Source organism: Rhinatrema bivittatum, chromosome 3, assembly GCF_901001135.1.
Source record: "Rhinatrema bivittatum chromosome 3, aRhiBiv1.1, whole genome shotgun sequence".
NCBI lineage: Eukaryota > Metazoa > Chordata > Amphibia > Gymnophiona > Rhinatrematidae > Rhinatrema > Rhinatrema bivittatum.
This window is the reverse complement of record NC_042617.1, coordinates 259,598,925-259,623,728: the sequence shown is the minus strand read 5'-3', so window position 1 is coordinate 259,623,728 and position 24,804 is coordinate 259,598,925. Positions and strand designations below refer to the sequence as shown.

Here is a 24,804-nt window from a genome sequence, read left to right as displayed (position 1 = left end):
GTGGGTGTGAATGGTAGCCTGCCTTGGTGTGTGTGTGTATGTGTGTTTGTGAATGGTAGCCTGTCTGGGGAGGTGTGTGTGTGTGAATGGGAGCCTGCCGGGGGGGGGGAGGGAATGTGAATGAGAGACTACCTAGGGGTGTGAAAGAGAGAGCATGGGGGAGTGAGAACTTGTGTATGTGAGAGAGAGGATGCGAGATTGGGAGCCTGTGTGTTTGTGTGAGAGTGGTAGCCTGCATATGAGAGTGAGAGCCTGTGTCCATATGCATGGAAGTGGAAGCAAGAGCCTGAATGTGAGAGAAAGCATATGATAGCATGTGTGTTTGTATGGGAATATGAAGCCATGTGTGAGAGAGCATGTAAAAGTGGAAGTCTGTGTATCTGTGAAGGAGAATGAGAGACAGCATGTGAAAGCCTGTGTGTCCATATGTATGGGAGTGGGAGCCTGCATGTATGAGAGAGCATGTGAGATCCTGTGTGTTTGTGTGTGAGACAGCATGTAAGAGTGAGAGCCTGTGTGTGTCTGTAGGAGGGAATGGGAGCCTGCATGTGAGAGACAGCATGTGAAAGTGAGAGTCTTTGTGTTTGTTTTGTGGGAATGGGCGCACGTGTGTAAGAGCATGTGAGAATGAGTGCCTGTGTATGTGTTTATGGGAGTGGGAGCTTGTGTGTGAGAGAATGTAAAAGTGAGAGCCTGTATGTGTGTGTGGGGGGGAGGGAGCCTGTTTGTATGTGAGAGTCAGCATGGAAGCATGGTATCCTGTGTGAGAGAAAGCGGATGTGTGTGAGAGAGAGTCAGTGTGTGAGTGAGAGTCAGTGTGTGAGTACGAAGGAGGAAGGAAAGAAGACAGGAGGAAAGGGAAGAAACAGACAGAATAAAAGAGGCCCTGAAAAAGGAATAAGGAAAAGAAAGACAAGGGGAAAAAAGTGACTGAGATCAACAGATTAGAAAATAAGATCAGACAATAAAGGTGAAAAAAAAATGATGTTGCCTTTAGTGATTGGAATGTGCCATCTTTGGGACTGTGCATTTCTTATATATTTGTATTTTGCTTTTTCTTCAGTATTCCAGTGTTCATAGAGTCTGGTTTCTCAGGCTTTCCATTTCAGTTTTGTCTGCATGTTTGTTTCTAATTTGTAGTCCCTTATTCTGTATTAAATAAGGGTCTGTCTGTGTTGTGCATGTATGACGGAGATGCAGTATTTTGGCTAGCGTGTAGTTTCTTTGTAGGGATTTGTAGCAGTCTGGTTTATTCTGTTTGCCCACTAGGTAGAGCATTAGAGTTCTAGGGCCTGGTGTAATATTTGCTTTGCTGCCTTTTCATAGATAAGGTTGCTGCTGTTGAGACCTGAGAATGCTGTTATGGTATAGAAAGGTTCTATGTAATTTATTTTTTTTTGGCAGGGGTTTGTGTTACTTCACAAACAGGCCAATGCTATACAGGGTGCTGGCTGCAGTGCATAGTTTAACTGCAATTGGATGCACATTTTGGATGCGCATCCATATCACCAGAAACAAAACGGGGGATAGTGCTTCCAAAATGCGCACCAATCGCGTGTGTGGTAATAGTACTCATCACATGCAAATGCATGTTGATGAGGCTATTATCGATTACCCCTCCATGCAAAAAAAAAAAAAATGTACACCAGATTCACACATTTTTACTCTCAAAAATTAATGCCAGCTCTGGAGCTGGCATTAAGTCTTGAGGAGCCCAAAAAAGTGTACAGAAAAGCAGAAAGTACTGCTTTTCTGTATCAGGTTAGGAAATCAGAGCATCCATTTTCCTAAGTGGCTGACAGCCACATCTCCCGGGTGCCCGCTGCTGAGGCGGCTCTAGGAATGTGCCAATTTCCCCTAGCGCCTCCTTTTTACCACAGCAGCCATTTGCATTAGCATTGGGCAACCCAGATAGGTGGATCAGCGCACATTAAGGGAGTGGGCGCTCAATCATGAGCACCCCTTTAACATGCTCCAATATTGCATCGGCAGCGAAGGGAATTTAATTTGCTGTGACTGAAGTGACACTGGAATTTAAAAATTTTTTTTTTGCAATGTCTAGTTCTGTTCTGCACCTGTTGCAAATCGTTTTATGATGATTATTATGATTATTGCTGTTTTATTTTAGTTGTAGTATAATAATAAACCCCAAATAGCTTGAAAATATGAAATATATCACAAAATATAAGATTCAGCTATACAAAAAGGACCTCTTATTAAAGGAATCTTACGGTGCTGCCCAGCCAGCCTCAAGCGAGGGCTGGCTGGGCAGCACCTATCTTCTTTTCTTCGGCCTCCGCCGGCCTCGATTTTAATTTCTTCCGTCCCCGCCGGCCTCGATTTTAATTTCTTCGGCCCCCGCCGGAGACCAAGAGGGCTGAAGAAATTAAAACTGAGGCCGGCGGGGGCCGAAGAAATTAAAATCAAGGCCGGCGGTCTCCGGCGGGGGCCGAAGAAATTAAAATTGAGGCCAGCGGGGGCCGAAGAAGTGAACCGCTGCCGGAGACCAGCTGTTAAGCCTTGGATCGGAAGGGTGCTTCTGTGTGTATGTGAGAAAGGAACAGGGTGTGTGTGTGTGTGTGTGTATATGAGAATAGTGCAACTTTTGAAAAGTTGGATGAAAGATTAAATTACTGAATGTTAAGCATCCCTCTTCTAGAAAATAAAATGTAGCAAAGTGGGTAGAGACAAATACTAAAGCAAAAAAAAAAAAAATTAAACTATTTAAAATGTTCATCCCAGCAAAATCACAAATTTAAGATACTGATGCCAGGTGGGCTGTTTTTCTTTTTTTTAGCATAATTTAAGCCTGAAGACTAGAATAGTTCCAATCTGAAATGGTTTTGCTATTTTTTAAGCCTTTAGAAAATGTATATTTTTAAATGACTAAGACTGGAATCTTCCCATTTAAAAGGGAAGTTGACTAAGGATGTCTTTTGGTTCCATATCTCCCACATGAATAATCATATGACTGATAGTTTGAAGAAAGACACTTGCTTTATTGCCTGAAAGCGCAAAACAAGAGAAGCTGTACGGTGTGGGTGGCTGTCCCTTGGGAGGACAGAACCTGAAGGAAGGGTGTCATTTCGCCTTCTGATAGGAATGTGGTTTTCTTATTTAATGGTTGGGATAATCACTTTCACTTTTAGTAAAAGTGAATAATGCAAGTCTGAAAGCAAGGTGCTTCTGTGAGTGTAATGTGTATGTGAGACAGGGAGGGTGCTTCTGTTTGTCAGTGTGGGTGTGCAAGAGATATGGAGCATGTTTTTTGCTGGCTTGTGGCTGTGAGATAGAACATGTGTGTAATTGAGAGCTTGTGTGTAAGTGAAATAGAGAGAGCATGTGTATGATTGAAAGCCTTTGTGTAAGTAAGAGAGAGCGAGAGCATTGTGTGATTGAGAGAGACTGGCCAGAGAGGTGACATGTGTATGTGTGAGACTGATCAGGGAGATGACTGGTATGTGTGTGCTCGTGTGTGAGTGAGAGAGAGAGAGAGACTGGTTGGGGAGATGATTAGTGTGTGAAAGACAGAAACTGGTCTTGAGGGTATGACTGGTGTGTGTGTGTGAGTGAGAGAGAGAAGAGATTGGTTGTGGTCCTCTTCGGGACCATGAGGACAGCTTCAGCAGCTACTGCTGCTTCTGGCGTCACCTGCAAGGGAAAGGAGTAGGAAAACTGCTGGAGAGGGTAAGTAAAGGTGGCTTTTTAAGTTCATTTTTCTTGATTACCATTTTAATTATTGGGTAGTATGTGATGTGTCTGCTGTTTGAAATATTTTATTGGTGTTTGGTAAAGGTTTCAAAATTTCCTTGAGTCTTTAATTATTGGATATTCTATTCATCAGCTGTTTTGAAATTATTTTATTAGTATGATTTTATAATTATGAGTCATGATTTATATATCTTGATTTTATTGATTGTTTCATGAGGAATGGTGACATTTTTGGTTTTCCATTGTTGCACTGTATAGAGTCTGGCATGATATGTTTTACAGTTTAGTTTTTGTCTGCACATTTCTATTTATACTTTATGTGGCTTTATTCTGTATTTGGTGAGAGTTTGTGTTCTGCATGCAAAGACTGAGAGGAAGCATTCTTTTAGCATGTGGTTTCTCTGTAGGGATCTGTAGTAGCTTGGCCTGTTCTGTTTTCCTGATAGGAGGTGTATTGATATTTTAGATTCTGGTGTAATATTTGTGGTATTCTTTTTCATAGGTGGGGTTGTTATTCTTTGAGTTTTGGCAAATAGTACTGTGTTGATACGGGAGTAGCATGCTGAAATATAGGGGTGTGTACATATAATATGTAAATTAAATATGTAAATTATATATGTAAATTATATTGTATATGTAATTGGGTACCCATGGGCCAGTATGGAGAAAAATCCCCCGGGCCACTATTTTCCCTCAATCCACCCCTGCCACTACCGTAGGGGTGGTATTTGCTAGGTGATGAGTGGTGCCAGGTTTCCTCCAGACATGACGCTTGGCATTCAGGCCAAAGAGTTCAATCTTGGTTTCATCAAACCAGAGAATCTTGTTTCTCATGCTCTCAGAGTCCTTTAAGTGCTTTTTGGCAAACTCCAAGCGGGCTGGCTTGCCTTTTACCAAGGAGTGGCTTCCATCTAGCCACTCTACCATAAAGGCCTGACTGGTGGAGTGCTGCAGAGATGGTTGTCCTTCTGGAAGGTTCTCCCATCTCCACAGCGGAACTCTGGAGCTCTGTCAGAGTGATCATCAAGTTCTTGGTCACCTCCCTGTCCAAGGCCCTTCTCCCACGATTGCTCAGTTTGGGCGGGTGGCCAGCTCTAGGAAGAGTCCTGGTGGTTCTGAACTTCTTAAATTTAAGAATGATGGAGGCCACTGTGTTCTTCAGAACCTTCAATGCTGCAGCAATTTTTTGTACCCTTCTCCAGAGCTGTGCCTCAATACAATCCTGTCCCGGAGATCTACAGACAATTTCTTCAACTTCATAGCTTTGACTTTCCTCTGACATGCACTGTCAACTGCGGGGACCTTATATAGACAGGTATGTGCCTTTCCAAATCATGTCCAGTCAACTGAATTTACCACAGGTGGACTCCAATAAAGTTGGAGAAACATCTCAAGGATGATTGATGCAAAAAGGATGCACCTGAGCTCAACTCTGAGTGTCATAGCAAAGGGTCTGAATACTTAAATAAATGTGATATTTTAGGGGGGGGGGGGGTAGATTTATTTCCACAAATTTCTACATACCTAATTTTGCTTTGTCATTATGGGGAGGGAAAAATGCATATTATCCATTTTAGAATAAGGCTGTAACATAACAAAATGTGGAAAAAGTGAAGGGGTCTGAATACTTTCTGAATGCACTGTTATTCCAATATGCACACACCCCACTATTCTACAGCACAGAAAGAACTATAGAGAGATTATTTCCTGTGTAAACCACCTATCATTTTAACCACAAATAACTTGGATGCAGACCATTCCTGCACTATTCTTCCCTGATATAGTTGTCTACTCTGTTGGTTTTTTTGTTTTTTTAGACACAAGCAACTTATTGTTTGGGCACTTGCCAGGTACTTATAGCCTGGACTGGCCACTGTTGGAAACAGGATGCTGGGCTCAATGGATCCTCGGTCTGACCCAGTATGGCAAGCCTTATGTTCTTATGTTCTAATTTATTAATGAGTATCTTTCTGAGCATTCAGTTAAAAAAAAAAAAAAAGCTTCCTTGCCAGTGACAGCAGCTGGTTTCCATGTGCCAGGCGTCTGTACAAGAAGAGCCCTATGGCTCTGACTGATAAAAAGATTTTCACCACAACCACAAAAAAGGTGTGTGTGGCGGGGGGAATCTTTAGAAATCAAGCCTTATGTCTGTCTCAGCTTTTCATTGGAAAGTACACAACTGTTCCCCCCCGGCAGGACAGTCTTACACAAAGTGTGTAGGCGCTCCCTCCCAAGAACCATACAGACATCTTGCATTGCCTCACACGCTCTTTCCATCTTTAAATAATTTTGTTCCAGTTTTCTTGCCTTTAGCAATTCTCCTGCAACTGACACTTTTTTTCTTTCTCTCTGTTATGAGCAGAGTAGTGCTGCTGGAGATAGGAGTGATTTGGTGGTTCTTTGCTCTCCTGTACCTTGTAAACAGACAAAGAGCATTGTTCCTCTCTGGTGGGGCTAGGAAGGAAGTTTATTGGGGGGGGGAAAGGAGGCAGAGTAACTTGCTTCCTAGTTCTTTACATCAAGCAGATTAGTAAATTCCTATATATAACCCCTTTTCTCTTAATTACTTAGAACGTCTAAGTCTAGTTTTCCAGAGTCTTTTAAAACCACACATGACCACAACAAAAGTTCTGCTTTCTAAAAGGGGTTTTTAGTTTTTGGCCCCAGCAGTTTTCTCCTCTCTTGGGCTTCTCGCCCAATCACAAATGGCTTCTATTACTCGGGATTCCAGCCCCACATCTAGCCTAACCACTGCAGCGCAATCCTTGGCCAGAAGCCACAGGCCACAGATCTTTGAGGAGCTCATTGCACGATGTACACCCCAAATCTGGCCACCACTCCCTCTTTCCAGAGGCTTTAAAAGTTTTATTGAGAGAGGAAAATATGAAGGCATTTGCGGAAGGGGGGGGGGGGGAAGGGTCTCATCTGCCTCAAAATACCATACCTGAGAGACAGCCACAAAGTTAGGAACTCTAGAACTTAACAATTCTCTCCACTAACCACCCCAAAAACTGGTGTCCACTGCAGAGGAGGAACTAATTTATGTAATATCAAACTCTACATCACATTTCCCTGGGATCAGCTTGAACATGAGTCTGAGGAAGGGATCCAGGTTAGTAACTGTGCATTACGCAGGTTATCTAGATTTACTGGGTCACTGCTGCAACAGGTGCCCAGACAGATGTCCATTTACTTCTGAGGACTGTGTTCTTGTAAGAGGAAAAGTATCTTTGCTCCTTACAATTTATTTTGCTAATCGAGGACAACTACCTACTCCCTGCAGCTTCCCAGCACTGTCTGCACAAGTGGCTGCTGGTATCCGGCAAATTATCTCCCTATCAGAGACCCTGATAAACCCAATAAGGTGTTTCAATGGCAAACAAAAGCACAGACACACACACCACTAACCACCTGGATGTGAAAACCTGAAGAAAACACTTCATCTCACAGCATCCTGCTTTCATCCCACCCCGCCACATGTGTTGCTTGAAGCCGTAGACAGTGTCTAGTTTAGATCCAACCTAAACTATAGAAAACTGTCATTCAATATGCTAGAGGTAAAGACCTCCCCCGCCAACCCACCACTTACTTCTTCTAGAAAAAAAACACCTCACAAAGTCCAGACCTACATTCTTCCTTCCCCATGCATTTAGTTATAAAGGAGGGACAAAGCAGGTAAGACTTAGCGCATTTGACTTTGGTGTTCTACCTTCTGAAGGTGCGAGGGAGGAAGAAAAGGGATTTCCATTCACACACACACAGACACACACACTCTCTTCCAGTTGGGTGAAATGCAGGCTGTGAGTCATTGGGTCGGCCCCCAGTTTCTCAGGTCAAAAGTCCTGCTGCAGTATTGGTACCTGTCTCCTGGGTAAGGGACCATTTCCCTCTATAACAGACAGAGCCACAAATCACATATCACACTCAAATCCTTCCCTTACCCCCTTCTTCATCCCCTCCAAAATAAATAAAATCCAACTGCAGAGAAACTAGAAGAAACTTTCTGATAACCACTGCTGGCATGGGGGTAAGAGTGACTCTTAGTATGACTACCCACTGGGAAGGGGCAGGAAGAAGAAAAAATAACACAACGTAGGCTTATAGCAAATTTCGTGACCATATCAACAAGTGAAATCTTCAGCCACATTTAAACCAATATATTTAAACAAGAGACATGCAGAGGAAAGAACTGAAGAGGTGTGTGAAATGAGAGACAGCATAAGCACAGAGCTGGTTCTTTTTCCCCTGTTTTAAACGGGAAGCAGTAAAGAATCAAAAGCTAAAATGGGATCCTGAGAGGAAACCAACCAGAATGAAAATAAAATGGAGCTGAGAGCCAGAACAGCAGACAGCCTGTAATTGATGCTGACAGTTCTATAATTAATCTAGCTCTGCCCCCAATTGCTATGCTTTTTGGTTAAATTACACCATGAGCGGGGCAATATGCACAGGGTGGTGGTGGTGGCTCAGAGGAGTAATGACAGAGGCAGAGAAGAGTCCCCAATCATTACAGGTTTGTGTGTGTATGAGTGCACGTGGGACTCAGTAGGGTGAAAGAAGGCAGTGGCAAGTTGCTGTCTCTTCTTGCCATAATATATATCATGCTGACAAAGAAGATCAAGAGTATCCGCTCTTTGCAGTACTTTCCAATTAATTTTTTATTTTTGCATTTTTTTTTTTAATTAAAAGAGATTGGTGTGGGGCAGATTCAGAATTTGGGATGATCAAAGCAACATATTTACACACCCCACCTTATTCCCAGAGCTCTGGATTGAATTACTTGCCTTTCCAAATAGGAGGTTTAAAATAAATTACAAATCAGGTACAGTAGGTATTTCCCTGCCCCAGTGGGCTTTACAATCTGCTTATACCCAAATTCAAGAGGGAATGAAGTGACTTGCCCGAGGTCATAGGGAGCATCGGTGAGAGAAGCAGGATTTGAGCGCCGGTTTACACGGATCCCCTCCTCATACTGATAGTGTTTGAACACCAGCAAGCCGATGCAATATCGGCGCTCGAAAAATTGTCACTCACAACTGAGGGCCCGTCCACCTCTCCCGGGCCCGCGATGCAGCAGGCTAATGAGTTGCAGTATCAGGCATCCAGGAGACGTGGCTGTCAGTGCGGGTTAGGAAAACGGACACTCAATGTGAGCATCCGTTTTCTCCCGCTACCCGGACAATATACTTGGCCCGGACTGTGAATATTGTGCGCTGTATATTGGGCTCCCAGAATTTTTTTTTGCCCCAAGACTTTTAATTTTTAGCACAATGCTGCTTTCTGTGCTTCCTCCTACTTTGTATCGTGATGATACTTTTATGAGGAACCACAGAAAGCAGGATTTTTGTTTTTTTGGTTGAGCCCTTGAGCGCAGTATGCCTTAACACCAGCTCCCAGGCTGTTGTTAAATTTGCCGCGTTACAATGGGTGCACTGGCCGCGTGGGACGTTTTTGAATCACAGGATAATAGCCAATAGCCTCATCTACGTGTAATTTACATGTGATTAGCGCTATTACCTCGTGCTGGTGTGGACATGAGTTTTAAACGCACTAATCCCAGTATTGCATCGGGCACAAGTCTAGCACGTCCAAAACGCATGTCCAACTGTGCATTTAGTTGAGCACTGACCTGAGCGCCCGATATTGCATCGGCCTGCACGTGATTTATTAATTTAAGAGGCGTGCAGCACTGAGTGCAGGCAGACTGAAGCAGCCTGGATTGCTGTTGGGAAGGGGGCTGCATTTTAATGATCGTATCTGGGTCACATTGAATTCTGTGGTCTGCAGCTTTCTCTGCCTCATGCCTTTTCTTGTATATGTGAAATAATTAACTCTTTACCACTTAATAAAATTCTAGTTCTTTCAAGCAAGCCAGTCTTCTTGAAACAATGAATGTTGCAAGCCGTTTTACTAACTGGGCACTTAGCGCTGATCCCATAAAGAGCTACTCATAAATTTAATGAAACAAGTATGCTATGAACTGTGGGAGGGGAAGGATCGATGGGGGAGGGGGTAGTCTTAAAGGAGTGAGTGGGGAGGGATTGTGCATGGGTTTTACATTATGTAATAATGAAGTTTTTAACTATTTTATATAGGATTGTACGTCTTACATTACACATTGCTCTTGGTCGTGTTGAGGAGATGTGATTCATAAATCCAATTAAGTTAAAAAAAAAAAACTAATATAAAAAGTCCTCCTGGATTTGCATTCTTTCAGGGGAGCACATGAAAAAGATATAGGCTAAAGATTCCTTTGTTAGAAAGCCACAGGCCAGCCCAGAAGACTTATTCCTCCAGCCCTGAACCACAATTGCTTTACGTGCTTCCTACTGTCATTACTCTTGCCTTTGCAACGATAACCCCATGTAGGAAGTTAAATCAGAAACGGCAAGAAACGGTACTAATAGCTGTCCGAGAATGTTTCTTGCTAAAATAGACGGCTTTCAGTCAAAGGCAAATCAAAAAGCTGCAGCAGCGGCAGCTAAACTCGCCACTGGAATCATTTTTTTATTCAATATAACTTCTGTGATTTTTAGGAATTCAGGTTTACATGGAATTTTAAAAAGCACAGCATTCACTAGAGTAGCATTGTAAACACAGGAGATAAAAACACACCTAGCTAGTTCAGAAGCCAACATAATTCATTAGCAGCCCAGATTTTTGCATAGGATTTCTTTGAAGATTTTTCCAGATCACCCAAGTTTGAACGACAGATGAGGCCAATGTGGGACACAACAATATCCGCCTGAGACTTTTAACGAGAGTGCGTCGCTGCATGCAAACGGACTCAAAATGAAATCAGAACAAAAAACTTCAGCCCTCCAAGTCTCCCCTCCCTAATATCATCACATATACTGACACAAACATTAGTCTATCGTGCAATTCAGCTTGTAAATTTCCAGCCATGTTGTCAAGAACGCCAAATTAAGGCAATCCAAAGAAAACGCCACTTAGAAAACTTCTCGGCAGAGAGAGAATTCCTCTTTCAAGAGCACGCTAAAGAGCTTGCGAAGATGTCCTTACAGATAGCTTTTGTGCAAAGTGGATACCAGACCACTGCTTTGAGTCTTGGCCAGCCTACCCCACTTCATTCAGCAATCACTAATACAATGGTATACGTAAGAGGCTCGGGGCTCTGAAACTATCCTGCCCCTCTTCCTTCTCCTGCCTTCCAAGGCTCTGTGCCTCCTTTCTGAGTCTGGGCACAAATGGCAGAAAGAGGCGCATCATACAGCACACAAGAAAGCCTTCCAAGCTGGCACTGCCCAGACCTGGATTCGGACAGCGCAGCCTTTCAAAATCTCTTACCGCTCAGTTTTGAGTAAGGACGGCTTGCATGCTCCATCTACTTGAGGTTGACAGTACCCAGCATATGATGCCCATACAAAACCTACTGCATGTAATTCAACCACACCTCTCTCTCTCACTCAAGAGAGGAGGGCTCAGAAGCTAATGGGCTCACTACTAAAGGAAAGGATAGTGGAAAGGAGTGGAGAATAAAACAGGACAGCATAATGGGTAGAGGAAAGGAATGGAGAATAAATCATGGTGTCATAAGGGAAAGAGAAAAGGAATAGAGAATAAAAGAGGGTGTTAGAACAGATAGAGGAGTAACCTAGTGGTGACTGGAAACCAGGGTTCAAATCCCTCAGGTACAAACTGAGAGGCCAATGCAATAAAGTGTGCCCAGCCTAGCACACAGGTTAACACGCAGTTGGACGCATGTTTTGGATGCGCTAGACTAGCACCCGATGCAATAAGATTAGAGTGTCCAGAATGTGCGCCCAAACAACTCCTTAGCCGATAGCACTCATCACATGTAAATTCCATTAGATGAGGCTATTAGTTATTACCTCCTGATACAGAAAATCCCCCAGTGCCCAATGCACACTTATTAACCTGGCAAATTTAACTCCAACCCTGGAGCTGGTGTTAAGTCATTCCGCAAGTCAAGGGCTCATGGCAACAGCTGCTCTTCTGCACTGAGCAGCCAAACTTCACCGAGGTCATTGCTAAAGTGAAAGGAAATGAGAAAGACCAGAGCAAGTTTAGGGAAGGGGGCTCTGAAAAATCGGAAAAAAAAAAAAATGAAACCACTTGTTGATTCATTTTTATTAGGAGCAGCACGGCGAGCTACACCAGTTCACAAGGCAAGTGGCCAAGAGAACGGGGCAGGTAGCTTTTGTGAAGCACAGCAGTCCTCTGCCAGAATAACCTACTGACCCTGAATAAATCCTCAGACACAGTCCATACACCGCACCCATGCAACTGTGGCCACACAGCCACGTCTCCTGGGCACCCGATGCATTTGAGCGCTAGGGACACATAATTTTTCCTTAGCACGTCCTTTTTAATGATACAGCATCAGGTGCCCAGGAGAGGTAGCTGTGCGCGCATTAAGAAAATGGACGCTCAATACAAGTGCCTGTTTTAACGCGCATGTTACTTCATCGGCCCCCTTGTAAGTCCTTTGGGGATAGAGAACTACCTGAATGTAATCTGCTTTGAAGTATCAAAAAGTGGAGCGTAGGGAAAAGGATGGAGATTTCAGTAAAGTTTTGGATAACTCTTCTACACAGGAAACTCATTAACAAGATGAGCTACTTAAAGGTGACTCCTAAGGTCATTTAAGAAAGCCTTTCCAGACCCCAACTGAACTTTAACTCAACATTAACAGACTCTCAGACTTTACCTTAACACAGTAAACAATAACATTGCAAAATTCCATAACTTAGTAAATACCATAAATTTGTAAATTTTGTTCTTTCTGTTAAATTCCTATCGCCTTTTCTCTGCTCCCAGTTGTGTATTTCCCTGTTTTATTGTAACTGCAACGTTTCGTTCCGCACCTGTTAATGTTTTTATTGTATCTTCTTTTGACACCCCTTTGTTAATTGTAAACCGGCATGATGTGATACCTATCCCGAATGCCGGTATAGAAAAACACAAAATAAATAAATAAATAAGGTGATAAGCAGAGTTCTAGGCAGAGGATAGTGATAAGTAGAGTTCACTCCAAAGAAGGGAGTGGAGGTACTAAGTGAAGCAGTCCTGAGGCCACGTCTCTTCAGTGTTTCATTAGTGATGAGAATGTAAAAATAATGGCGTGACCTCAGGAAGCTTCGGGAGTGATTGAGATTTTGCCAACTAGGATATAAAGCACATTAGTATACTTGGGGCCCAGAAACCTAAGGATGCAGTTATGGAGAGGATATTAACGTGCGCCAAACAGGAGAGGATATGGAAGCAATCACCAGGATATGAAAAATCCACTTGCCTAAAGAACAGTGGATATTTTCATCAGAGGAGGCGGTGGCCCGGTCTTTGGCCCCCAATCAATACTAAGGAGATAGATGGCGATGGGGGGTGACTAGAGAAAGAGAGGGGGGGGGGGGGAAATGAGGAGAAGAGAAAGTGGGGGATAAGAGGAGAAATGCACTGGGGTCTAGAGGAAGACAGAGAGAGGGGACTGCACCTGGGCAAGATGGTGAGAATAGAGAAGCAGAGGGAGAGGGCTGCATTGGGCTCAAGTGGTGGAGAGGGAAGGTTCCCTTACCAGGAAAGAAATTCAGCAGCAAGGGTACATAGAAATTGCATTTCATCCCTGACAAATCCTGGAGGAATTTTTCAAACCCTAGTGATCATAATTGCCATAGAATAAACAATCAGGCAACCCACAATACTTTATTTATTTATTATTATTTTTTTTGTTAATTAAGGTCTTATATGCAGGTGCTATATCTCATGCTATGTGCAAACAATAGCAATATCACAACACATTATAATCATTAGGGATGTGAATCGTATTTCTGACGATTGAAAATATCGTATGATATTTTCAGAATCGTCAGAAATCGGGGGCTCCCCGAAACCGATAAGAAAACCCCACGAAATTGTTCGTGGGGTTCTCTTATCGTTTTGGGGGAGGGCGGGAAAAACGGCACATATAAACAAGCCCTGCACCCACCCCGACCCTTAAAAACTGCTTCCTTAGGTTCCCCCACCCTCCCGACCTCCCCCAAAACGTTTTAAAATTACCTGGTGGTCCAGTGGGAGTCCCGGGAGCGATCTCCCGCTCTCGGGCCGTCGGCTGCCACTAATAAAAATGGTGCCGATGGCCCTTTGCCCTTACAATGTGACAGGGTATCCGTGCCATTGGCCGGCCCCTGTCACATGGTAGGAGCACTGGATAGCCCGCGCCATTTTTAAAGATGGCGCCGGCCATCCACTACTTAGCCAGTGATTCACATCCCTAATAATCATACACCTAGTCCGATGTTTTCATTATTCTTTTTAATTAAATCCCAAAAATTAATTCACATAGGAAACTCATAAAATCAAATTGCCAAACAGTGTGGCAAGGCTTAGCGAGAGGAATGCTAGGTTGCATAGAGAAATGTATAATCAGCAGTAAAACAGATGATATTGCCCCCATAAAAATCAGTGGCAAGAACACATATGGAGTAGTGGTGTCAAATTCTGAAGGCTGCATCTCTGAAGGGACATAGATCAAGTACAGACAGTCCAGAGGAGGACTACCAAAATGGTGCAGAGCCTGCAATTTAAGACCTGTGAAGAAAGACTTAAGGAACTAAGTTCCACAAGTACTCAGCAAGTCCCATAAAATAGATGTATTTCTTGTTACTTACTACCAGAGACAGCAATGGCTTTCTCTGGACTACCTGGCTAATAATTTTTTATGGTCTTTTCCTCTAGGAACTTGTACAAGCCTCTCTTAACCCCACTATGCTAGTCAACTTAGCCGTATGATTCTCAACTTAGCCATGTGATTCTCAACTTAGCCTTGTGATTCTCAACTTAGCCATATGATTCTCAACTTAGCCAGTGATTCTCAACTTAGCCATGTGATTCTCAACTTAGCCATGTGATTCTCAACTTAGCCATATGATTCTCAACTTAGCCATGTGATTCACAACTTAGCCTTGTGATTCTCAACTTAGCCATGTGATTCTCAACTTAGCCAGTCATTCACAACTTAGCCGTGCGATTCTCAACTTAGCCGGTGATTCTCAACTTAGCCGTGTGATTCTCAACTTTTTTCCATCATGACACACTGAACAAATTCTAAATATTATTTTATTGTTAAAAAGAAAAAGAAAGAAAATATTCTTTAAATTTCAATAACTGCTTGTAAAAAAAAAGGGTTTTTTTTCATAAAAATGTAAATATTTGCTTACTTCATTAGTGAGAAATCTGAGACTGATGTGCTGCACATGGTTTTTTGATACAGGGTTGATTGGTAGACAAATTCTCATGCATCTCACTATCAATCTGACCTCTTCTGGAGTTTATACAAAGCAGAGCTAAGATGTTTCTCCTTTTAACTCACTATGCAATAAAATATATTCAAGTTCTTGTATCCCTTCACAAACAGCCCTTGAAAATCCCTCTCCTGCCAGACACTTTGTGAAATAATATGCAAATCTGCAAAAAAGACATACTCAAAAACTATAAAGCAAACCTGATACACTATTTGAGCACTAACATCCAGGAATTAAACAGCAACACTCTATCTATGGAAAGACAACACTGGAACTGTGGAACCAATACACTTCCTGTTGGAAAAACAAAACAAATTGGGCTGCTGAATATCCTTTCACAGAGTCAACATGCACAGGCTTATAGAAAGCAGAGGTTTTGCTATGTCAAATGTTTAGTGACACACCTCCCATCTCTTGGTGACACAATGGTTGAGCACTGTTGCTCTGGCAACAGATTACACAGCTTGTGAACGCTGAGTGAAAAAAAGTACTTTTAACCATTTGTTTTGAATCCGCTGGTTGTTCTCTTAGTATTATTTGAAAGGGTAAATAATCCCTCACCTCTGCTGCACAGGCAGAGCACAGGCTGCCCCTTACCTATTTCAGAATAAAGGACCATAAATTAACAAACAGAAACATGCAAATACTGAAACCCTGAGAAGGCAGACTTTCTGGGGCAACTCTGAAACGGAGCACAGAAGTATAAAGTCTGCGGGTAGTTTTTTATCACAAACTTTACATCAGTTTCCAAAGGGAAAATATTTCCTTTTGAAAAATTAGTTGGAAAAAGTACATACTTAGACTTGCACCTGCTATTTGTTTGGGTACTTTTTCAGACTAACAAACACAGGTTCTCCCCGCTCTGCATTCTCCTCAAGCAGCAGGCACATGTGGCCTTTATAGAAAGCAGAGGTTTTGCTATGTCACATTTTTTGTGACATACCTCCCATCTCTTAGTAATACAATGGTTGAGCACTGCTGCTCTGGCAACAGAATCCACAGCTTGTGCGCGCTGAGTGAAAAAAGTACTTTTAACCATTTGTTTTGAATCCGCTGGTTGTTTGTTTCATGGAGTGTCCCCTTCTCTTAGTATTATTTGAAAAGGTAAATAACAGTTCTTTATTTAATCCTTCCACCCCACTCATGATTTTATAAAAAAGTCTATCACGTCCCCTCTCAGCCCTCTCTTTTGCAAGCTGGAAATTGCCTGGAGTCTGCTGTGCTGCAGCACGAGGGAAAAATGGGTAAGACTGGGTGAATTTTGTAGCTGTCATATTCTCCGTTTCAGTCCTTTCAGGGCTCCAATATTAATTGCATTAGCATTTTTTCTAAAATGCCCCACAGTAGAACATTTCCCAATTCACTTTTCCATACTTGCTGGTAGGGTACCAAGTATTGACAAAATATGCATGAAAAAAAAATATTGCTCTCATTCTTTTCTTCTCCAGTCTTGGAATCCCATCTGCTAGGAAACTTTTCTTTATTCCTTCCTATCAGATCCAGCTACTTCCATTACATCTACTACTGACTCTCTATGAACACAGAAGTCATTTTTGTTCAGTCTACAAAAAAGAAAAATTGTTGAAAAATATTAAGAAATCATTTTTTCCCCTCTGAAAAAGAGGTCTTGAAAGCTCATGCCCTACAGTTTCTTTTGTTTGTCCTTCAAAAGTAACATTTCTCAAAAGGCAGCCATTTCTGAAATTTTTTTTTCCCGCAGTCTCTGTGAGGATGTGTCGGCTCACACAGGATCCGACCGTAGGAGAAGTTCCACCAGAACGGTGGAATCCATGCGATCAGAAAGAGCAGGCGTGCCACATGAAAAGCCACTCTCCCGCCCAGGTGGGAAGAATGAAGGAGCACTGCAAGCAAATCTGGCTCCTTCTGCTGGGGAGGACCATTTGAATAGCGAGGTGGGAGAGTAGAGGGAAAGAGAGAAGAGGGAGGATAAGAGAGAGAGAGAGAGACAGAGGGTCAGAGAGGTTCTTTGGAGATGGGAGTTGTCCCTCTTTATAAAAGTGGTGAAAGGGAAGAGGTTGGAAATCACAGACTAGTCAGTGTGACTTCAGTGAAAATTAATAAGGATTCTTCTGAAGGAAAGGATAGTGATGTATCTTGAATCCTGTGGGTTTTAGGATTCAAGGTAGCATTGTTTTACCAGGGAATATCGTGTCAGAAGAATTTGATCAATTTCTTCGAATGGGTGACCAGGAAATTAGAACAGTCTGAACGCTGGTTGTGGTGTACTTGGATTTCAGCAGAACCACTGATACTGTCCTGCATAAGAGGCTGTCAAATTGAGCAGTCTAGGGGGTGGGACCTAAAATAATGGACTGGATTAGAAACTGGTTGAGGGACAGATAACCGTATGTGATGGTAAATGGAGCCCATGCAAAAGGAAGTGGATGGGTGGAATGCCTCAGGAATCATTCCTAAGACTGGTTCTGTTCAATTTCTTTATGAGCGATAAAATGCAGGAGGGAAAGTTGGTCTTTCCATGGACCTGCCACAGAATGGATAATCCTTAGGCAGTAAACAGTATGTGAAGCAATCTAAGAAAGCTCAAGTAGTAAAGCACTTGGCAGCTAATTTTCAGAGTTATGCATTTTGGGTGCAGAAACACAAGGGAGCAGTACATAACAGGAAGTGAGATACTGATTACCACTGAGCAGGAAGGAGACCCTGGGACAATTATATTCAATGATTTCAAGAAACAGTGCAACAAGGTGATGGCCACAGCCGGGGGGAAGATGCTAGAATGCATAGGAAGAGGCGTAGCTTGTAGAAAAAAAAAGTAAGCAATTATGCCATTGCGCAGGCTCTTCGGTATGACCACATCTGGAGTATTGTGTCCAGTTCTAGAGGCTGTAGAGAGGAGAAGGTCTAGAAGAGTGTAGAGAGGAGGAGGTCCAGAGAAAGAGCTAGAGTGAAGTCTACATCAAAAGCCCTATAAGATGATTCTTAAGGACCTAAATAAGCAAACCCTACAGGAGATGAGAGGCAAGAGATATATGATAAGAGACATTCAAATACCTGAAAGGTATTAATGCTGAACAGGAAGTAAGCCTTTCTCAATGGAAGGGAGGTCCTAGAATAAAGAGTCAGGATACGTGGTTGAGGAGGCTCAAGAGTAATGTCAGGAAATATTTTCACCAAAAGGATGGTGGATGCGTGGAGTACTCTCCCAGAACAGGTGGTGGAAGGAATAGTTGCCAGAAGCAAAGAGTCAACAGAAGCATGATCTAAGCCACATGTGTTTAGGTGTTTAAAGTGCCGTAATCAAACAATTCAGCAATGAGTGCTGGGGTTGTCAGAATGAATGTCAAAGTCAGTATCATGAAATGGAAGAAGTCCTTTTGAAAACGCAGGGGCTCGTGAAGCTGGGTCTGTCTGGCAGGCTGTGCAAGGGGCCAAAGAGGCCAGATGTTCAGGCCACAGTCACACTAGTACTGTACTGATGGTTATTTAGATCAGTGCTCCTCAACCGGTGTGGCGCCAAACACCGGCAGGTGTGTCGCTTCTCCTGGTGTCAAACTGCCCCATTGTACTTTCCTTCTCCCTTTTTCCAGCCCTCGCGGGCCAATTAGAAGCCTCCTTTCTTCCTACCCCCACTGTCCAATGGGAAGCCTCCTTCATTCTGCCTGCCCCCGCACAGGCCAATCGGAAGCCTCCTCCCTTCTACCTGCCAGTGGGAGTAGGAAGAAGGGAGGAAGCCTTTGACTGGCTGGTGAGGCAGGCATCGCATAGCCCGGGGGTGGGAGGAATGGCAGTGTCGAACACCGACGAAGCAAGGCCGCCACAGGAACTCATCCCTGTGGCGGCGAAGAGGAAAACCCGACCCTGACGAAGCAAGGCCGCCACGGGAGCCCATCCCCATGGCGGTGAAGAGGAAAACCCGACCCCGACCAAGCAAGACCACCATGGGAGCCCATCCCTGTGGCAGCGAAGAGGAAACCCGTCCCTGACTGAGGCCACCACGGGAGCCCATCCCCATGGCGGTGAAAAAAGAAGGCCAGCTGGAGTAAAGCCACAGCGGAACTGGAGCCCATCCCTGCAGTGAAGGAAGAAGTAGTTTTTGGTGAGAGCTTGTGTGTCTGTGTGTGAATGGGTGCCTGGGTGAGAGCTTGTGTCTGTGGGTATGAATGGATGCATGGGTGAGAGCTTGTGTCTGTGGATGTGAAAGAGTGAGAGCTTGTGTGTGTGTGGGTGTGAATGGGTGCCAGGGTGAGAGCTGGTGTGAAGGGTGCTTGGGTGAGAGCTTGTGTGTGTGTGTGTATGAATGGAAACCTGGGTGAGAACTGTTGTGAATGGGTGCTTGGGTGAGAGCTGGTGTGAATGGGTGCTTGGTTGAGAGCTTGTGTGTGTGGGTGTGAATGGAAGCCTAGGTGAGAGCTTGTGGGTGTGAATAGGTGCCTGGGTGAGAGCTGGTGTGAATGGGTGCAAGAGCATTTGAGTGTGATTGAGAGCTTGTATATAAGAGAGCATGAGTGTGATTGAGAGAGAGACTGGTCAGGGAGGTGATGTGTTTCTGTGTGAGAGACTGTGACAGAGAGAGACTGGTCAGGAAGATGACTAGCATGCGTATGTGAGAGAGAGACTGGTCAGGAAGATGACTGGGGTGAGAGAGACCGAGACTGGTCTTGGGGTCTAATTGGGTGTGTGTGTGTGTGTGAGTGACTGGTTGTGGGCGCTAAGGAAGAGGACTGTGAGGAAAGAGCTTCAGTAGCCCTTGCTGCTTCTGGTGAGTGCTATTGGCCTGGAAGGGAAAGGAGTAGGAGAGTTGCTGGAGAGGGTAAGTAAAGGTGACTTTTTAAATTTATTTTTCTTGATTGACTGCCATTTTAATTATTGGGTATTATGCGATGTCTGCTGTTTTGAAATATTTTATTGATATTTGGACATGTTTTAATAATTTTTATGAGTTTTTAATTGTTCTGTTCAGCAGTTGTTTTGTAACATTTTTAGTATAGCTTTACAATTATTTATGTGTGGGGCTCTATAGCAGCTTGGCTTATTCTATTTTCCCAATAGGAAATGTATTAGTGTTTAGGGCCTGGTTTAATAGCTGTATTTCTTAGATAGGGTTGTTACTGTTTGAGTAAACAGTGGAGTGCCTCAGGGATCTGTACTTGGACCGGTGCTTTTCAATATATATATCAATGTTCTGGAAAGGAATACGACGAGTGACGTTATCAAATTTGCGGATGATACCAAATTAATCAGAGTAGTTAAATCACAAGCAGACTGTGATACATTACAGGAGGACCTTGCAAGACTGGAAGATTGGGCATCCAAATGGCAGATGAAATTTAATGTGGACAAGTGCAAGGTGTTGCATATAGGGAAAAATAACTCTTACTGTAGTTACACGATGTTAGGTTCCATATTAGGAGCTACCACCCAAGAAAGAGATCTAGGCGTCATAGTTGATAATACATTGAAATCGTCGGCTCAGTGTGCTGCAGCAGTCAAAAAAGCAAATAGAATGTTAGGAATTATTAGGAAGGGAATGGTTAATAGAACGGAAAATGTCATAATGCCTCTATATCGCTCCATGGTGAGACCACACCTTGAATACTGTGTACAATTCTGGTCGCCGTATCTCAAAAAAGATATAGTTGCAATGGAGAAGGTACAGAGAAGGGCAACCAAAATGATGAAAGGGATGGAACAGCTCCCCTATGAGGAAAGGCTGAAGAGGTTAGGGCTTTTCAGCTTGGAGAAGAGACGGCTGAGGGGGGATATAATAGAGGTCTTTAAGATCATGAGAGGTCTTGAACGAGTAGATGTGACTCGGTTATTTACACTTTCGAATAATAGAAGGACTAGGGGGCATTCCATGAAGTTAGCAAGTAGTACATTTAAGACTAATCGGAGAAAATTCTTTTTCACTCAACGCACAATAAAGCTCTGGAATTTGTTGCCAGAGGATGTGGTTAGTGCAGATAGTGTAGCTGGGTTCAAAAAAGGTTTGGATAAGTTCTTGGAAGAGAAGTCCATTAACTGCTATTAATCAAGTTTACTTAGGGAATAGCCACTGCTATTAATTACATCAGTAGCATGGGATCTTCTAGGTGTTTGGGTAATTGCCAGGTTCTTGTGGCCTGGTTTGGCCTCTGTTGGAAACAGGATGCTGGGCTTGATGGACCCTTGGTCTGACCCAGCATGGCAATTTCTTATGTTCTTATGTTCTTAATACAGGTGTAACTTTGTGTGGGTTAGTTTGTGTGCATTATTGCAAATCCTGAGAGTTTGTTAGGTGCTGTATTTCTCTTTCCATTTCTCCAGGTTTGCACTGCATGTAGAGTGGCTTTTTTGGTTTTCCATTCCAGTTTCTGTCTCCATATTTATAATTTGTGGTTTTTCTGTACTTGATGAAGGTCAGTTCTGGGTGTGTGACAGAGGTGAGGTATTTTACTAGCATGTAGGCATTTGTATCAATCTTATTTGTTGTGTTTTCTCAATATGATATGCATTAGTGGTAAATTATTATTATTATTTCATAAGGAAGGCTATTGTGCCCGGTAGTAAAGGAGTTTTTTTTTTGCTTTTACTGAGATGTCATCAGAAGCAGAATATCTTTTTTGTATGGTGAGTTGTACAGGGTAATGCCCTAGATCTGCTCTGCACTCATTGCTGGGGGTTGAGGGGATTCCTGTGGATGCAGAGTGCATGTTTACATTTAGCCCCATGATGGTCACATGTTCAGTGTGTCACGCAGGTGAGAACCATCTGTCAGGTGTGACCCGACCAAAAAAAGGTTGAGAACCACTGATTTAGATTATTACCAACTTTTATGGTTAGACATGGAAAAAGGGGGGGGGGGGTGTTGCTGGTGTGAACTAAATGGGGGATCTTGTATGCTCATCTGCCCAAGATGATAGAATACAAAAAACATGTCCTGAATAAGTAGGGAGATCTCACAAGTGGCAGCTGAGAAATATCCTTAGCAATCTGGACAGTAAAAACTGGACAGACTGTATGAATGAACTGGACATTTTTTGCCATCATCTACTATGTCACCATGAAAGCAAGAGAAAGAGCAGAGGAGGATAGGGAAAGGAACCGGAGAGAGGGGAGGAAGAGGAGGGAAGAGAATGGGTAAGATAGAAGGAAGTATTTTAGGAAAAAACTGTGAATGCTGTCACCAGCAAGACTTGGTAGTCGCACTCTGAAGCCACCAAAACAAATTGCTGCAAAAGCCTCTGTTTTAAAAAGATATCACAACCCACAAAGATTCCAGAACCAATACAGCTACTAGCATCATAATGCTTCTCTTATTAAATAGTATACATGCCCAGAAAAAGAACCTCTGCCCTTGTCCCTTCTCTCACACACACACACACACTTCCTTCATAACTGTTTTACACTATTCATCTTTCCTGTGTGATGAAAGCAATGTCTCTATGCCTATGACTAGCAATAAGTTACAGCTAATAATGTAATTGTTACAGGAGACTGTGACTGGCACCCCCAGAAGTATTCGCTTTATATTGCTGTCAAATGAAAACTCTGAAGATGTCAGACCCATAAAGAAGGAAAGAACTCTAAGGAGTGGCAAATGAAAAATGTATTTCCATCTGTGGATACATTTTCTTCCAACACCATTAGTACCCAATACTCATTACATTGAAATTTCGTGAGAAAGCAACAAAAGGTCATGATGAATAACAATGATCATGTTATCAGATTATCTATTTGATACATATGTATGTAAATCAAAGATATTTTCTAAGGAATATCTGACAGAAGTGTTATAAATATACAATTATGTCTCAGACCACAGATTTTAGATTATACTATAGATTATTAAATATAGGCTATTAATATGATCATTCAATGAATAATTTTGTTTCTACAATCTAGCTTCTATGACCCGTATTACAGAGCACTGATATTATGCGTTATAAATTAGATGCGTGGAACCAAACATCCTTAACTCTAGCAAAGTGTGCTGAAAGTTTCGCTTGTATTGGTATCCCATCATTAAGTGTACAAACTGGCATCAAAGATTACATTGTTTAAGATAAACCAAAAGAAACATGTAATAAGCACAATAAGGCATCCTGCAGCGGGACAGCAGCACTGCCCAGAAGGTCCACCATCTCTCCCCCAAAGTATTCCCTTGGGGGGGGGGGGGCGCTGTCCTCTCAGCCTTTACTCATTGCTCAGCCTGACCGCCTTCAGCAGCTCTGCCTTATCCAGCCTGGGTGTGGGAGGCTGGACCGCAGAGAGGACCGAGCGGCATCAGAGCGGGTCTCTTCTGAGAGAACTCGCCCCGTGCATCCCTTCCCGACCCGTGACAGACCCACCCCCAGGCCCATGCTGACCCTCACCAGCACCAGCGCGAATCTCTCCTCCAGCTCGCAGGGCTCCGGCATGGGCACCTTCGGCGGCAGCATTGCCGCGACCCCCGGGGCACCGTCCGCGCTCTCCGCGTTCCCCATCCTCCCGGCCCGGCGGAGGAGGGGAGGGGGCGCTCCGGCGCCCTGCTTAGCTCAAGGGGGCTCCAGGGACCGTCACAGTCTGCCTCGCGCTCACTGCCTCGCCGCCCGCCCGCCGTCCTCGCGCCCCCTCATCCTTTGTGTCAGCGGGTCCCGCCTCGCGCTCCAGACTGAGCGGCGGCGCGAGCGCCCCTGCAGCTCTCCCCATTCATCACCGCCGCCGAGGCTCGAGACCCCGCCCTGCAGAGAAAGACCCACCATTGGCTGGTAGAAGGAGGCAGCCGACCGGATTGGTCCCTCGCTCCCTCCCCTCTGCCTTTGTCCCTTTTGCTAGGTGGCCCAGCCCGTCTCGGGCGGAGGGCGCCTCCTGGTGCAAGCGAAGGAAAGGGCGATAGGGATGGAAATGAATGTTACAGGTAAACCAGGGCATACCGCCTCCTTTCACACCTCAGCTAGGGAAAACCTGTCACACCTTACCACAGCTAAAACTGCCTGTTTCACACCTAGGCCTTGTAACACCATCTCCTTAAGACCATAACCCATGCAAAAACAAACAAAAAAAAGTCTCGACTCACATCTTAATCCAGATGAAACATGAAACAACCAATTCCAAACTTCTGTCCAAGAACTTCTTTCACACCTCAATCCATTGAAAAAAAGAGGCCTGTTTCATACCTTAACTTAACTAAAATTGCTTGTGTTACACCTCAGCAAGTACAAATTTTCCATACCTTATTGTCTCACATCTCATCCTACTCAAAATTTGTTTCTTTCATGCCTCAACCCAGGTAAAGCTATGTCTTTTGCACCTCAGTCTGGTACAACTAGTTTCTTTCACCCCTCAGTCTGGGAAAACCATATTTATTTCAAAACTCATCTCAGCCCCAGAAAAACTGCCTCTTTTGCACCTTAAATTCAAATCAAATCAAGAGCAGGAGAACTGCTCTATCGCTGTGAATGTAATGTTTTTAAGAATGATTTATTTTGCAAAAATATTTTTTTTCTATTGCTTCCATTATTAATTCATATACCTACACCCAATGTGGATCTATTTATTTTCAAATTTATTAAAAATGCCTGAAATTTTTTTTTAGGAAGAGTAGAAGGTTTCATATATAGTGTAGGTATCCCCACACCAATGTGTTAATGGGTTATAATCATTAACCTCCTACCACCTCCAACTGCATTTTTTAAAAAAATTTTTAATGCAATATGTTAACAATAAAGTCCCAAAAATTTCAATGACATCCGTGGTATTGTTGATGTTAATATTAGCGGAAAAAGCTAAATATTATCTTCAAGGGTGATGATACATTTAAAGCGGGTACCTTATGACTTCCTGTATGTTGGTTTCTTTGATTGGTAAA

General features: G+C 43.4%; 1 pseudogene; it reads right to left on the bottom strand.

Annotated features, from left to right (window-relative positions):
• The window catches only part of LOC115087387, a 194,439-nt pseudogene extending 170,791 nt beyond the window's left edge, over positions 1–23,648 (bottom strand).
• Positions 23,649–24,804: the final 1,156 nt, after the last annotated feature.